Source organism: Bombina bombina, chromosome 4 (genome assembly GCF_027579735.1).
Source record: "Bombina bombina isolate aBomBom1 chromosome 4, aBomBom1.pri, whole genome shotgun sequence".
NCBI lineage: Eukaryota > Metazoa > Chordata > Amphibia > Anura > Bombinatoridae > Bombina > Bombina bombina.
Genome location: NC_069502.1, coordinates 737587011 through 737600561, shown reverse-complemented (window position 1 = coordinate 737600561; position 13551 = coordinate 737587011). Strand labels below are relative to the sequence as shown.

Genomic DNA, 13551 nt, shown 5'->3' with positions numbered 1-13551 from the left:
TGCATGTTCCTTTTAAAGCATGTGTGCATTATGTGTGTCTGCGCCTATCCCTTTAAGACTGAGTGTTCCTTGGGTGCTTGTGCACCTGTGCCATTAAGATTGCATGTGTGGTGTGTTACCCCTTTAAGTCTGTGTGCATTGTGTGAGTGCCTGTCCCTTTAAAAGCTGTGTGCATTGTGTTGCATCAATCCTTTTAAGTCGGAGTGTTCCTTGCTTGGTTGTTTGCCTGTGCCATTAAGATTGCATGCGTGTGGTGTGTTGCCCCTTTAAGTCTGTATGTGTTGTTTGTGTGTGTGCCTGTCCCTTTAAAGGCTGTGTGCAAAATGTGTGTGCGCCTATCCCTTGTTTCTTGTGTGCCTGTACCATAATTGCATGCATGTGATGTGCTGTCCCCTTAAAGGTACATGAAACTCACAATTTTTCTTTCAAGTTTAAGAAAGAGCATGCAATTTTAAACAATTTTCCAATTTACTTCCATTATCTTATTTTCTTCATTCTTTTGATATCCTTTGTTCAAAAGCATATCTAAATATGCTCAGTAGCTGCTGATTTGCTCACCCATGTGCATTGATATTTATTCAACAAAGGATATCTGAAGAATGAAGCAAATTAAATAGAAATAAATTGGAATGTTGTTTAAAATTGTATTCTCTATCTGAAACATGTTAGAAAAAAATGTTTCATGTCCCTTTAAGTCTGTGTGCATTGTGTGTGCCTGCCCCTTTAAGACTTAGAGTGTGCAAGGTTCACATACTGTGATCTGTCCCTTTAAGACTGTGTGTGACATGAGTTGTCTATTTAAAGGCTGTTCCTTTTGCTTTTGGAGATATAACCAGTCCAGCATTATTGTTGCTCACCCCATACCAATTTTTAAAGTTAAATATTGCTGTATATCCAAGAAAATAACTTACATTTAATTAAATGTTGTTAAATCTGCTAGAAAAAAAAACATAATAAAAATGAACTGTTTCGTCAGAAATTCACTTTTCATCATGTAGTGTTACATACAAATAAAGCATGTTTAAAAAAAAACAAACAAAAAAAACAAAAACTTTATTCTGATTGGTTGCTGTATGCCACATGATCATAAAGCCATGAGGTTGCTTCTGGAAGACTGAAATTGCGCCAAAAAAACTGTGAGATGTTTGTGCTGTTTATGTTTAGCAGGTGAGAGTTGCATTACTTTGTGTTAAATATGTGATTTGTATCTTATATTCAGCAGTGATATTTATATCATGTGTTTGCCTGCAGATGAGTGTGTATATGAGCCAAGTGCTTAAATTGTTTGCTTGACCTAGTAACTGTTTAGCTGCAATGCAGAAACCTATAAATGCACTATCTTCATTACGTGTGCTTTCTCCATTAATACTGTAAGCATTTTGCTGTTAAACTTTTACAAAAGATTTCTTGATGTTATAAACGTTTAGTTGTGTAGCATTGATTTGATCTATAGCTCTGATTACAAATAAGAGACAGTGCTCTTGATTTCAGTGGATAAAAAGTCCCTAAGTGTAAAAAACAAACCGCTTTGTACTGACTGAATGGGATGTGTAGCTTGTTTGTGGGTAAGCACATAATTAGGCTAGGAAGGAACTGAAACTTTTGCAATGGCAGATTATTTTTTTAGTGCAAAAGAGATCAGTCTGTAAATGTCTCTAGAAGTATCCAATAGAAATAGCCAACATTTTAAATAAATGGGTGTATTACTCACTTGCACAAGGAAGGTTTTTTACATTTTTTTTTTTTAAAGGAAAAACCTTGCCTGCTAGTATTGCTTTTTAAATTCATTCAGTGTGCTTTGTGTTGTTTGAACATGTTTTGTATACAGTATTGTGTAAATGCTTCTATTTAAATGCATTTATGCACATTTCTGTTTTTACCTTTCTATTTAAAGGGACAGTATACAGTAAAATTGTTTTTTTGCTTAATGTATTTCCAATGACTTGTTATACCAGCTGCAGAGTATATAAAGTTTATGGGGAATTGCTTTTTCAGGTTTATTTATAAGATATTATATTTCTGGTTTTAATGTTGGTTGACCTTGCAGGTACAATTTATCTCATTATGTAACCAGTTTGTGTACACACATTTGCTTCCTTATCTTGTGTCTGTTTGTAAACCAAACCCCAATACTTACAATGGAAAAGTATTTTATTTAGTTATCTCTTCTACCCACCAGGAGTGTCATTTCTTCTGCTGGCTGTGTTTACATAGTTTGTCAATTACTTGGACTTAAAGGGACAGTCTAGTCAGACTTAAACTTTCATGATTCAGATAGTGCATGCAATTTTTAAAAACTTTCCTATTTGCTTTGTTCTTTTTGTATTAGTTGAAAGCTAACCTAGGTAGGCTCATAAGCCCTTGGAGGCCGCCTCTTATCTGAATGTATTTGACAGTTTTTACTGCTAGAGGGTTTTAGTTCATGTTTCATATAAATAACATTGTGCACGTGGCCGTGGAGTTATTTAAGAGTAAGCACATTATTGCCTGACATGCAAGTCTGTCAAAAGGTCTGAGATAAGGAGGCAGTCTTTAGAAGCATTGATAAAATTTAATCAGAGGTAAAAATATTTCTATAACAGCGTTGGTTATGCAAAACTAGGGAATAGATAATAAAGGGATTATGATGTAAAATATATTTTACTAACACATTACAAGTTAATTGCTTTTATTTTGATTAAGCAACTACAAGTATATGAAATCATTAAAGGGACAGTATACACCAATTTTCATTTAACGGCATGTAATAGACAATACCATAAGAATAAGATACAGATACTGATCTAAAAATCCAGTATAAAACCTTTTACAAACATACTTGGGAGCTCCCAGTTTAGCACTGTTGATGAGGTAGTCTGGGGCACTCGCTGTAAGGGGCTTGATAAACAAAGCAGACACTTTTCTTCATTTTAAACATAGCTGTTATAGTTCTGCTGGTCTCATAATAGAAAATGAACACCCACTGCATGCAGATCTGCTCAAATTGAGCTGCAGACACGGAGGATGCTTTGTGCTTGCCTTGGAGATGTCAGCTTGCAGAGAAGGCTGATTGGTTGCCGGTGCACCAGCATTCTCAAACACTGCTCAGTTTCTGAGCGCGGACGAATAAGCCAGGCAGTCTGTGCATGAGCAGGTGTACACAGAGGTCGTATGACTGCCCTGCTTATTGGTCTTTGAAAGTTGATTTCAGAGGGCACTGGGAAGCTTATAAATTTAAAAGGTACATAACTTAAAAATGCAAAAACAATATTAATGGATTTTAATTATAAAAATGTAAATGTCAAGTTATTTTTATTTTATTTTTTTTAAATGGTTTTTGTACCCAAAATGACTGTTCTTTTTAAGTCCAAAAACTTTCAGTATAGGTTGGGATACCACAGGCTAAATCAGCTATTTCAAATGCCAAAATAAGGGTAAACTAGCTACTTGTAAACCATGCAATGCACTCCAGCAGGTAAAATAGATGATTTCTAACAAATTAAAGAGAACATTTTTGAGTTAACTGTCCCTTTAAGTATTTTGAGTGTGGTTGCATGGTGTGTGTTTGTTTTTTGTTTGTTTTTAGTGTGTGTGTGTGTGTGTGTGTGTGTATCTCTCTCTCTCTCACAGGCTAAAGAATGGTTTCTCAAATTATGATAAATCCCTTTGTATACGGTTGTCATAGCCTGACTACCTCTGCTAGGACAGGTTACTTCTCTAATTGGAATCTATAATGTAATTGCATTGTCCTTTTTTGTCTCTTTTAGCTGGCTTGTTTTGGAATATCTGTCCAGCTCAAAAATGGCTCCAGCGGTTAGAAACAGGTGATGGCATGGCAGAATGGCTTTATGGAAACTTCAAGCATATGACCGCTTAATTTTCTTCCACAAGGCTGTGAGACCAGTTTGCAGGTAAGTACAGGTTATTAATATGTAGGTGTTGCATGGTCACTGGCAGACGTTACAGTGAGCTCTCTGCACATGGTGGCAGCTGTAGTTACGGACACTAAGAGCAGTCCGCGGCTGCTCCTGGTGCCCGTGACTACAGCTGTAAAGCTATGGTGGGGTGTAAACTGTTTCTGAAGCCTCTGGACATGTGACTAGTCTAAAATTAATTTCTTCCCCTAGGATTATATTTTATTTCCCCCTATTTTCAAAGACTGCTTAACAGCATAATTTACTTCTCTCCCGTAAAACCCAACATGGTCATTGGTAGACGTTACATCGAGCTCTCTGCACATGGTGGCAGCTGTAGTTACGGACACTCAGAGCAGTCCGCACCTGCTCCTGGTGCCCGTGGCTACAGCTGTAAGGCTATGGTGGGGTGTAAACTGTTTCTGAAGCCTTTGGGCATGTATAGTCTAAAATAAATTACTGCCTCTAGCATGGCATTCCCCCCCCCCCCTTATTTTCAATGGCTGCTTAACAGCATAATTTTATTTCTCTCCCATAAAACCCAACATGGTCACTGGCAGACGTTACAGTGAGCTCTCTGCACATGGTGGCAGCTGTAGTTACGGACACTAAGAGCAGTCCGCACCTGCTCCTGGTGCCCGTGGCTACAGCTGTAAGGCTATGGTGGGGTGTAAACTGTTTCTGAAGCCTTTGGGCATGTATAGTCTAAAATAAATTACTGCCTCTAGCATGGCATTCCCCCCCCCCCCCCCCCTTATTTTCAATGGCTGCTTAACAGCATAATTTTATTTCTCTCCCATAAAACCCAACATGGTCACTGGCAGACGTTACAGTGAGCTCTCTGCACATGGTGGCAGCTGTAGTTACGGACACTAAGAGCAGTCCGCACCTGCTCCTGGTGCCCGTGGCTACAGCTGTAAGGCTATGGTGGGGTGTAAACTGTTTCTGAAACCTTTGGGCATGTATAGTCTAAAATAAATTACTGCCTCTAGCATGGCATTTTATACCCCCCCCCCCCCTTATTTTCAATGGCTGCTTAACAGCATAATTTACTTCTGTCCTGTTAGACCCAACATGATCACTGGCAGATGTTACAGTGAGCTCTCTGCACATGGTGGCAGCTGTTTTTATGGACATGTGGAGCAGTGCGCGCCTGCTCCCTGTGCCCATGGATACAGCTGTAAAGCTATGGTGGATTGTAAATTGTCTCTTGACGCCTATGAGCATGATATTTTAAAATAAAATAATTTACCTCTAATATAGCATTTTGAATTTCCCCTATTTTTCAAAGTAAAGTTTCTGACTTTATAGTCTATTAAATAAAAATAGCCTTATGCATTTTCTCCTATTAAAGTACATGACCACTATATCGCTCCTTTTCAAAGTACTCTAAGGACCTTTGTCTTGTTTTCCTACATGACTGCTTCACACATGCTATATCCAAGTAAAACCTCTTTGGCAAAGATCTCTTTTCCATATGTTTGTTAGCGGTAGGTACAGTTAACGGTCTTCATAGCAGCTGTGTCATTGGGAAGTGGAAGCAGCGGGCCCCTGCTGAAGCTACCCAAGACTAGTTATATACTGTGGTACATTACAAGTTTGTCTCCTCAGCCTTAGGTCATGCTCCCCATCATATGTCCCATGCAAGCCCAACCTAGAAAATGCACAACTAACATTCATGGTAAACTCTTGTTGCATTTATTATTGCTCTGTCACTGCCTATAATTACCAAATCTTTACTAACCTAATTCCTGATCCTTTTATACCTTTCCACAGACCCCTGGATTTCTTACTCTTTCCCTTCTTATGCTCTTTATTTTATAATTGTTGCATTTATGAAATGATGATATGGAGTGACTGTTAGGCGGTAGTTTTGAAGCATTTGGTCATATAGCTAACCACTTAAACCCACTAAATAGATATCCTGTGCAGCCCAGTATATAGACCTTAAGACTTTGTTCATATTTTAAGGTTCATTCTTCTAAGTGTTTTATCTCTGCATTTTCTACTTGAGTATTAACTATAGGCAATGCAAATTTACCACAATGTCCTGTTTCTTACGCTAAGTAGTATGTATTTTTTTCCCTGTATCTGTAGGTGATGCTAAAGTTTTCAGATCTACAGCACCAGGTGACATACAGCCAACACTTAGTGTCTAGCTTATTGTCAAAAGAAATGTCTGTGCCTCCTTTGTTAAACCAGGTAAGAGTTAAATTGTTGTAAAATACATTAAATTCATAGTATTCCAGCTGTTTCCTGTATAACAGTAGATAATTTTTGTTGCAGACATATAGTATAATTAAATGGTGATAATAGTCAAACCATTACATGCTCTAATTTGTTATTAGCAAATGGAATTTTAAGACTAGCGACCCTGCATTATTGTGTGTTTTAACCCGCAAAGGGGTAAACACAGAGTAGAAGTACTTCTTCGGCCAGCAAAGCAGTGCTGGTCCCAATTGGTGGCACTAGTTAAACATCTGAGTTGTGTTACTGATTGTATCTGCTTAGGACTAAACACATAGCATTAGAGCATGTCATTTTTAACACCAACAATAATGTCCTGCTCAAGACCCACAGAGCACTGCTAGTCCCAAGCAGAAAGCACTGCTGATTGGGACCGGCACTGCTCTGGGGGTCCCAAGCAGTATTTCTACCGTGTGTGTTAATACACACAGTGGTGCAGGATCACTAGTCTTAAAATTACATATTCTAACTAATATAATTTTACCACTATAATGTTGTCCACTTGTCCTTGCAGTGTCTTTTTGTGGCCTAATCAATCAGCAATATTCCTCCAGCACTCCAAGAAAGGACACAGCAGACTCCTGTTAGTACAAAGAGTCTTTATTCCTTTTCAGCACTTTAAAAACAGCAGCATCAGTTTGAAATCAGAGGGAAGTGGAAATATATTAGGTCAAACATGTTTTGTCTCCACAACGTAACTTCCTCAATGACCCATCTTTTTGTGGCCTGACTGTACTTTTTAATTTTGATAAACTTTTATCCTTAAAGGAATAGGGAAAGAATTTGATAGTCCTAGTGTACATCTATCTTGTCTCTTAAAGGGGCATTAAATAGTATGTTGTGGGGCAATATAGCCTTTTTTTTTCTTCCTAAGATAAAACAGTGTTTTAGCTTCTTAAGCAAGATTGACGAGCATAGGCAGCTATTTATTAAAGGGACAGTCTGATAGAATTATTGTTTTAAAAAGACAGATAATCCCTTTATTACCCCCCCAGTTTTGCAAGGCCAACAGTTATTACTTTGTATCTAAGAACCTTCTGACAGCCCCCCTGATCACATGACTGACTATATCAAATCTACTGAGTTGCATTTAGTATTGTGTTGTGCTAACTCTTAAATAACTCCCTGTGCCTGAACAGTGATATCTATATGGCCTACAGTCTCTTGTTGTTAAAAGCAATTTAAAAAAATGTGGTAAGAGGCAGCCCTCAAGGGCTTAGAAATTAGCATATGAGCCTACCTATGTTTAGTTTCAACCAAGAATAAGAAGAAACCAAAGCAAATTTGATAATAAAAGTAAATTGGAAAGTTGATTTAAAATTACAAGTCCTATCGGAATAATGAAAGTTAAATTTTGACTAGACTGTCCTTTTTTTTTAATGTACTTGCACATGGGATCATAATAACAGCCAGTGGTAAAAAAAAATAAACTTAAAGGGACAGTACACTGTAAAATAGTTTTTTTTATTAATTTATTTTCAATGACTTGTTTATACCAGCTGTAGTAGATAAAATGTGAGAAATTGCATTTTTCGGTTTATTTGTGTATATGAAGTAGCTGGTTTTGTGCTTTTAAGCCACAGCCTATTACAATGGGTTGAGTTTCAGTTAATATCAGATCTCATTTGTTATCACTTTGTGTACACACACTTGCTTCCTTATCTTATATTTCTCTGGAAAACTCAAGCTCAATACATAGAGGGAACAATGGAAAATAATAATTTTATTACTTTACTATCCTGCACCCCACTGAGAGTGTAATCTCTTCTGATGGCTGTGTTTACTTAGGCTATGCAATAGCTGTGACTCCAGTATCAAAACTTTCAGTATAGGTTGGGAAACCACAAGCTAAATCTATTTCAAATGCCAAAATAGGGGTAAAGGAGTTAATTAGAAACAATTAAATGCACTCCAGCAGGTAAAAAAAGGATAATTGAGAACAATTTAAATTGGAGGACATTTTTAGGTGAACTGTCCTTTTTGAAATATCACTTATCTAATCCATTTAAACAAGTTTCCTATTTTATTTTTGTTATCAATTTTGCTTGGTATCATTTTGTTAAAGGGGTAGTCTACACCAGAATTGTGTTTTTTTTTTTTTTTGTTTTTTTTTTTAAAAAGATAGATAATCCCTTTATTTACCATTCCCCAGTTTTGCATAACCAACGCTGTAATGTTAAATATACTTTTTACCTCTGATTACCTTGTATCTAAGCTTCTGCAGACTGCCCCCTTATTTCAGTTCTTTCGACAGACTTTGTATTTTACGTGCACACTTCTTGGCTCCTTTCAGCCGATTTGGCTTTATTCTTCAACAAAGGATACCAAAAAGAATAAAGCAAATTTGGTAATAGAAATTAATTTGTAAAGTTGTTCTATACTGTAGCTGAATCGTGAATGTTTAATTTATAAGTCAAGCATCCTAGAGTTATATTTTAAACCATGTTTAAATATTACTGTATTTTCTTATGTGTTGTAATTTATTTTTTTTCTGTGTCCCTATGTCACTTTTGTTATGTTAACATTATATACACACCGTTGGGAAACAGATGGGAAAGATAGAAAATACTTTCTTTTCAAGACCTTTTAGACAGAGATTGGGGGGGGGGGGTGTTGCTCTTATAATCTGTACATGAATGATCATATTTTTGTTGTTTATCATGCAGTGCGAGAAGCACACTTCACTGCACCCCCCTTCTCTGTATTTGCCTTTTAGGGATAGCTAAAAAAATGACTTTGTATAGCTACTTATGTATTGCTGTGCAAGAACTGAAACTTTGTTTCCTCTCAACAGATCTAGCAATGTGAAGTGAGAGGCCATAATATACAGAGAGGTCTTCACCTCAACTGCGTCTGCTGACACCCAGGCTGCAAGTTGGTAAGGACAGAGACTGGGGCTACTGTTGCCTTTCCCATATATTAGATTCAATTTTGTAACAAACTGCTTTATAAATTATAAAGCAGAAACCTTAATGCTGCTGTTAAGCTAAGGTTTTATGATTTGATGTTTGATCATTTGCCATAACAAAGGCAGGAGGAGGTATACATTGTATTCTGTGTTTGACAACTGTGTTTATAGGCGGTGGGGACAGTGCGGCCGACTGCTCTCACCACCTGTGATCATGGAAAGCTAGGCAGATTCCAATCTGTACCTCCAAATGCCTTTTTGGCTTTTTTTTTTCTTCCTTGGTCTATTGTGAATGTATATCTCTCCTGTGCATCTCCCATTAACATTTGTTTAAGGTTATCCGGTCAAGCTGCTGTTTGCTGCATGAAAAGGACACCTCTGCTGCTCAAGATCTGCTACGTCATTCTTCTGCACAAGATGAGACTTCGCTGGGACACCATTCAAGTATGACGAGGATTCAACCAGATTCATCCGTGTTCAGAACGCTACGTTGATATATATGTATAATGTTTGATTATTATTCTTTATAAAGTTATAATTTGTAGTATGGTAACTGAACACCTTGAATTTTGTGTCTGCTGAAGTGTTCACGGATAGTGAGAGTAGAGTGCGGCTGCTCTCACTGTCTGATCATGGGAACTAATCAGATTTCAGTCTGTTTGGTTATCTATTGTACAATATTTTTATAATTTATGTATGATTGTTCTGTATAATATATTATGTATATGTATTTTAATATGTATGTTCTATATAATATGTATGTTCTATATATTATGTATATGTATTTTCTATATATATTATGTACAATATGTACTATATGTTATGTATAAACCTGGCTAATTAATAAAATGCTAATAAAGTGTTTCTGATATCTGTTCTATTAATAAAGCTGTGACTTATCTTACATTTTGTTATAGTTTTTTATTTATATGGTTAGGCATTAAAGTGATGATAAACCCTACTAGTTATGAAACGCTAGAATTAGCATCACTTAACATAAAGGTGACCTCATTCATCAGTTACATTTTTTTTGTCTAATCGCCTCCGGCCACCCACAGCACAGCACAGTTTTTCAATAGCACAGCTAATGACTAAAGAAACGTCATCTCATTGAAAAAACAGCTGCGCTGTGGGTGCTTAGTTTTGTGCTGATGCTGCAGTTAAATGAAATACCAAACATGCGGGCAGGGAAAATGGTAAATTTTTTATTATTATTGCACGGATTTTGGAATTCCGGGAATTGGGTATTTGTGTGTGTGTGTGTAATATATAATTTTAAAATAAAAATGTATGTGTGGGGGCATATTTTCGGTAAGTATATACTTGTAATAATGGAGTTCAGGTGTTTCATCCACACCCATTGCTAATAAGTGTATGAAGTCCAGCATGTAGCCATGACATCTCCATAGCCACACAGTGGCAGTACGATGGGTCATACTGAACAAGTCAGTTTGTGACATTTCTGCCCTACTAGATGAGTCTTGGTCAGTTGTAAGTGCTATAAGCAACAAGAGCTCGGCCGTAAAGCGCTAGACCACACAAACTCGCAGAACAGGGATGCTGAAGCTCATATACACTAATTTTCATATAACTGCATGTAATACACTACTATAAAGAATATGTGCGGATACCGATGTAAACATCCAGTAAAAATCTTTTAAAAACTTACTTAGAAGCTCCCAGTTTAGCAGTGTTAATGAGGTTAGTGTTGGAGACCCAGTGAAAGGGTCTGGAAAGCAAAAAGAGAGCAGACACTCCCCCCACCCATCCCCTGCATATTAAAAAAAAAACCCTCTACACAAACCAGAGCAAGCTGGAGGAGTAGGTAGACAACAGTTTACTTCTAAAACTTTGGGGCTTGGTTTGAAATATGAAAATCGGCACAATGTGTTTTTTTTTTTTTTTTAAATAAGCAAAATTACATTTTTACACAACCCCCCCCCCAAAAAAAAACAACAACCTGTATTGGCTTTATTAATGGATCTTCTACAAAACATTTTATGCAAAGAAAAATCTAGTGTACAATATCCCTTTTTTTTTTTTTTTTTTTAAAGGGACACTCAAATCAAAATTATATTTTAATGATTCAGAGCATGCAATTTTAAACAACCTTCCAATTTACTTCCTTTAACAATGTGCACAATCTTTTTACACTTTGAGTCGACAAGCTTCTACTGAGCATGTGCAAGAATTCACAGAATTTACTTGTATGCATGTGGAAATAGAGAATTTTGAAATTTGACAGAAAAAAAAAATGACTCCCCTAGCATTGCAAGATCCCTAATGATTTTTTTTTAAGTCAGATTTTGCTTTACTTCTCCAAGGGGCGTTCCCTGCATTTCTGTGAAAGACCAGCCAAGTGCAATATAGCACTGCATGACTTGAGAGTTCTGCTGCTTTTACACTTTGTGCTTTTGGTTTTATATCACTTTACGCTTCCAATTTAAACTTTTTTTTTAATTTATTTACAGCAGTGTAGTTAGTATTGTGATTTTACAAATTCTGACCTATACAGCAGGCTTCAGAGGCAAAATTCACTGAATTTTCTATGGAAAGGGTAGGGACTTGGAAATAGAAAGTAATGAAGCTCTCTGCAATACAACATTTCACATGGGAGAGAGAAGGTAACTGGAGAACCCCTGGGGCTGATATAAAGGCTCAGTTTGTAGCAATTCCAAATTAAAATGAAATGTTTTCACTACAATTTAACTTTTGTCTATATTTACTATACTGTATATTACTTTTCTATTAGTTAAATAAGTCTTTTGTGAATTTTGAGCAAACTTCACCTGCATACAACTGGCGAGACAACTGGTGAGAGATCTTCAGACATACCTAGGAACTCCCCTGTTCAGCCCAGGAAACTGCCCTGTCCCTCTCACTTTCTGAAAGTGACCGTATTAGTTTGCAATGCAGCAATTTCAAGGTGCAATGTAATTTGTTTATACAAACCGAAATATACAAAGTATGACCCTAATTTGTTAAAGTAACAGAAGTGTAACAAAACTCATATCACGCAGTGCTTTATTGCACTGGACTTGTCTCTACTTCATTTATAGAAATGATAGAGATCTTGCCGTGCTGGAGAGTTCTGCTCTCTTTCTTTTGAATTTTCAGTGAGTTCAGCCCCTGTGAAGTCTGAACTGCAATTTCTCTCCAAGCTGGAGAACCTTTGAATATCAGGGCCTCAGTGCTATTGCATTGTCTTTATCATGGATTTGTTGATTATGCAAATCTACTGCATTTCCTGGTCCTTTAAAAAATTGTCTAAGACAGCATATATTATATTATAATTTAGCATAATTATAAAAGTAAATTTGAAAAGTTGTTTAAATTGCATGTTCTATCGGAATCATGAAATTTTCTGTTTTTCACTTTACTGTCCCTTTTATTTTTGAAGATAGACAATATGCCAGACCGCACCTACTAGCCAGGACCATGAAATTTGGTATAATATACTCTGGGTTTTATGTTTAACTGATGACCACAAAACAGTTTGCTGTCAAGATTCAGATAGAGAACACTATTTTAAACCACTTTTTACAATTTTCTTCTATTTAATTTGCTTTGTCCTCTTTTGTATTCTTTGTTGAAGAAACAGCAAGGCACATGGTTGAGCCAATAACACAAGGCATATGTCTGAAGCCACCACTGCATGGGTTTCATGCCCCTTTAAAGCCAATTAGAGAAAGATACATAGTAGGGTTACCCTTGAGAAGTCGTTCGGGTGCTTTCCGTGTTCTGAGAAATAGAAACTGCTCAATCCTCAGAGCTAAATTACATAAAAAAGGGGCAAAAGCTAAACTTTTTTTTTCCTATTAAATCTCAAGGTGTTTACTGCCCCTTTAAAAAGTGCAAGTATATTCTAAGCAGTGCTTCTTCATTTTTTTTTTAAATTTATTTTTTACTTGGGACTGGGCACGTGCATTTGTGTACTTTGTTGCCAAAAATGGCAGCCACCAGCAGAATTTGTCTCTCTTCCCTTGTGAAAGGGCAACACACAAGGATCTGGATTTGTACAGATCTTTGTGTGTTGCCCTTTCACAAGATGAAATATGGAGACAATTTCTGCTGGCCATTTTCTGCATTTGTTTGCGAAGGATTTGTTTACATTGAGGTGATAAAATCCATTAAATTCTATGGAGATTTTATGGTACCACCAGTTTCCAAACATTATCAACTCAATGGAAACTAAAGTACGCAAATGCACTTGTCTACTTGGGACCTATTTTTACATTGGAAGATTATTTTGCCACCCCTATGATTATAATACAAAACAAACCCCTTGTCAGACAATTATACATTTATTATTATTTATAATACATCCATACACCAAACAAGTCAGGAGATTATTAGAGAAAATAAGTCAATTGAACTGTTATTGACTCTAATCACTAATGGTTAGACTCTTTAACTACTTGTACTCTCCATGTAGGCTTCTCCCCTACTTGTGGCAATGAGCAATGCCTCACACGTAGAAACATAGAATTTGACGGTAGATAA

General features: G+C 36.6%; 1 long non-coding RNA gene across 1 annotated transcript; it reads left to right on the top strand.

The window, feature by feature from the left end:
- The first annotated feature begins 1098 nt into the window (after nt 1-1098).
- On the top strand, nt 1099-9952 carry LOC128655572 (uncharacterized). The gene is made up of 4 exons (XR_008401852.1): nt 1099-1167; nt 3747-3890; nt 5991-6095; nt 8935-9952. It is a non-coding gene; the product is annotated as an uncharacterized LOC128655572 (long non-coding RNA).
- Nucleotides 9953-13551: the final 3599 nt, after the last annotated feature.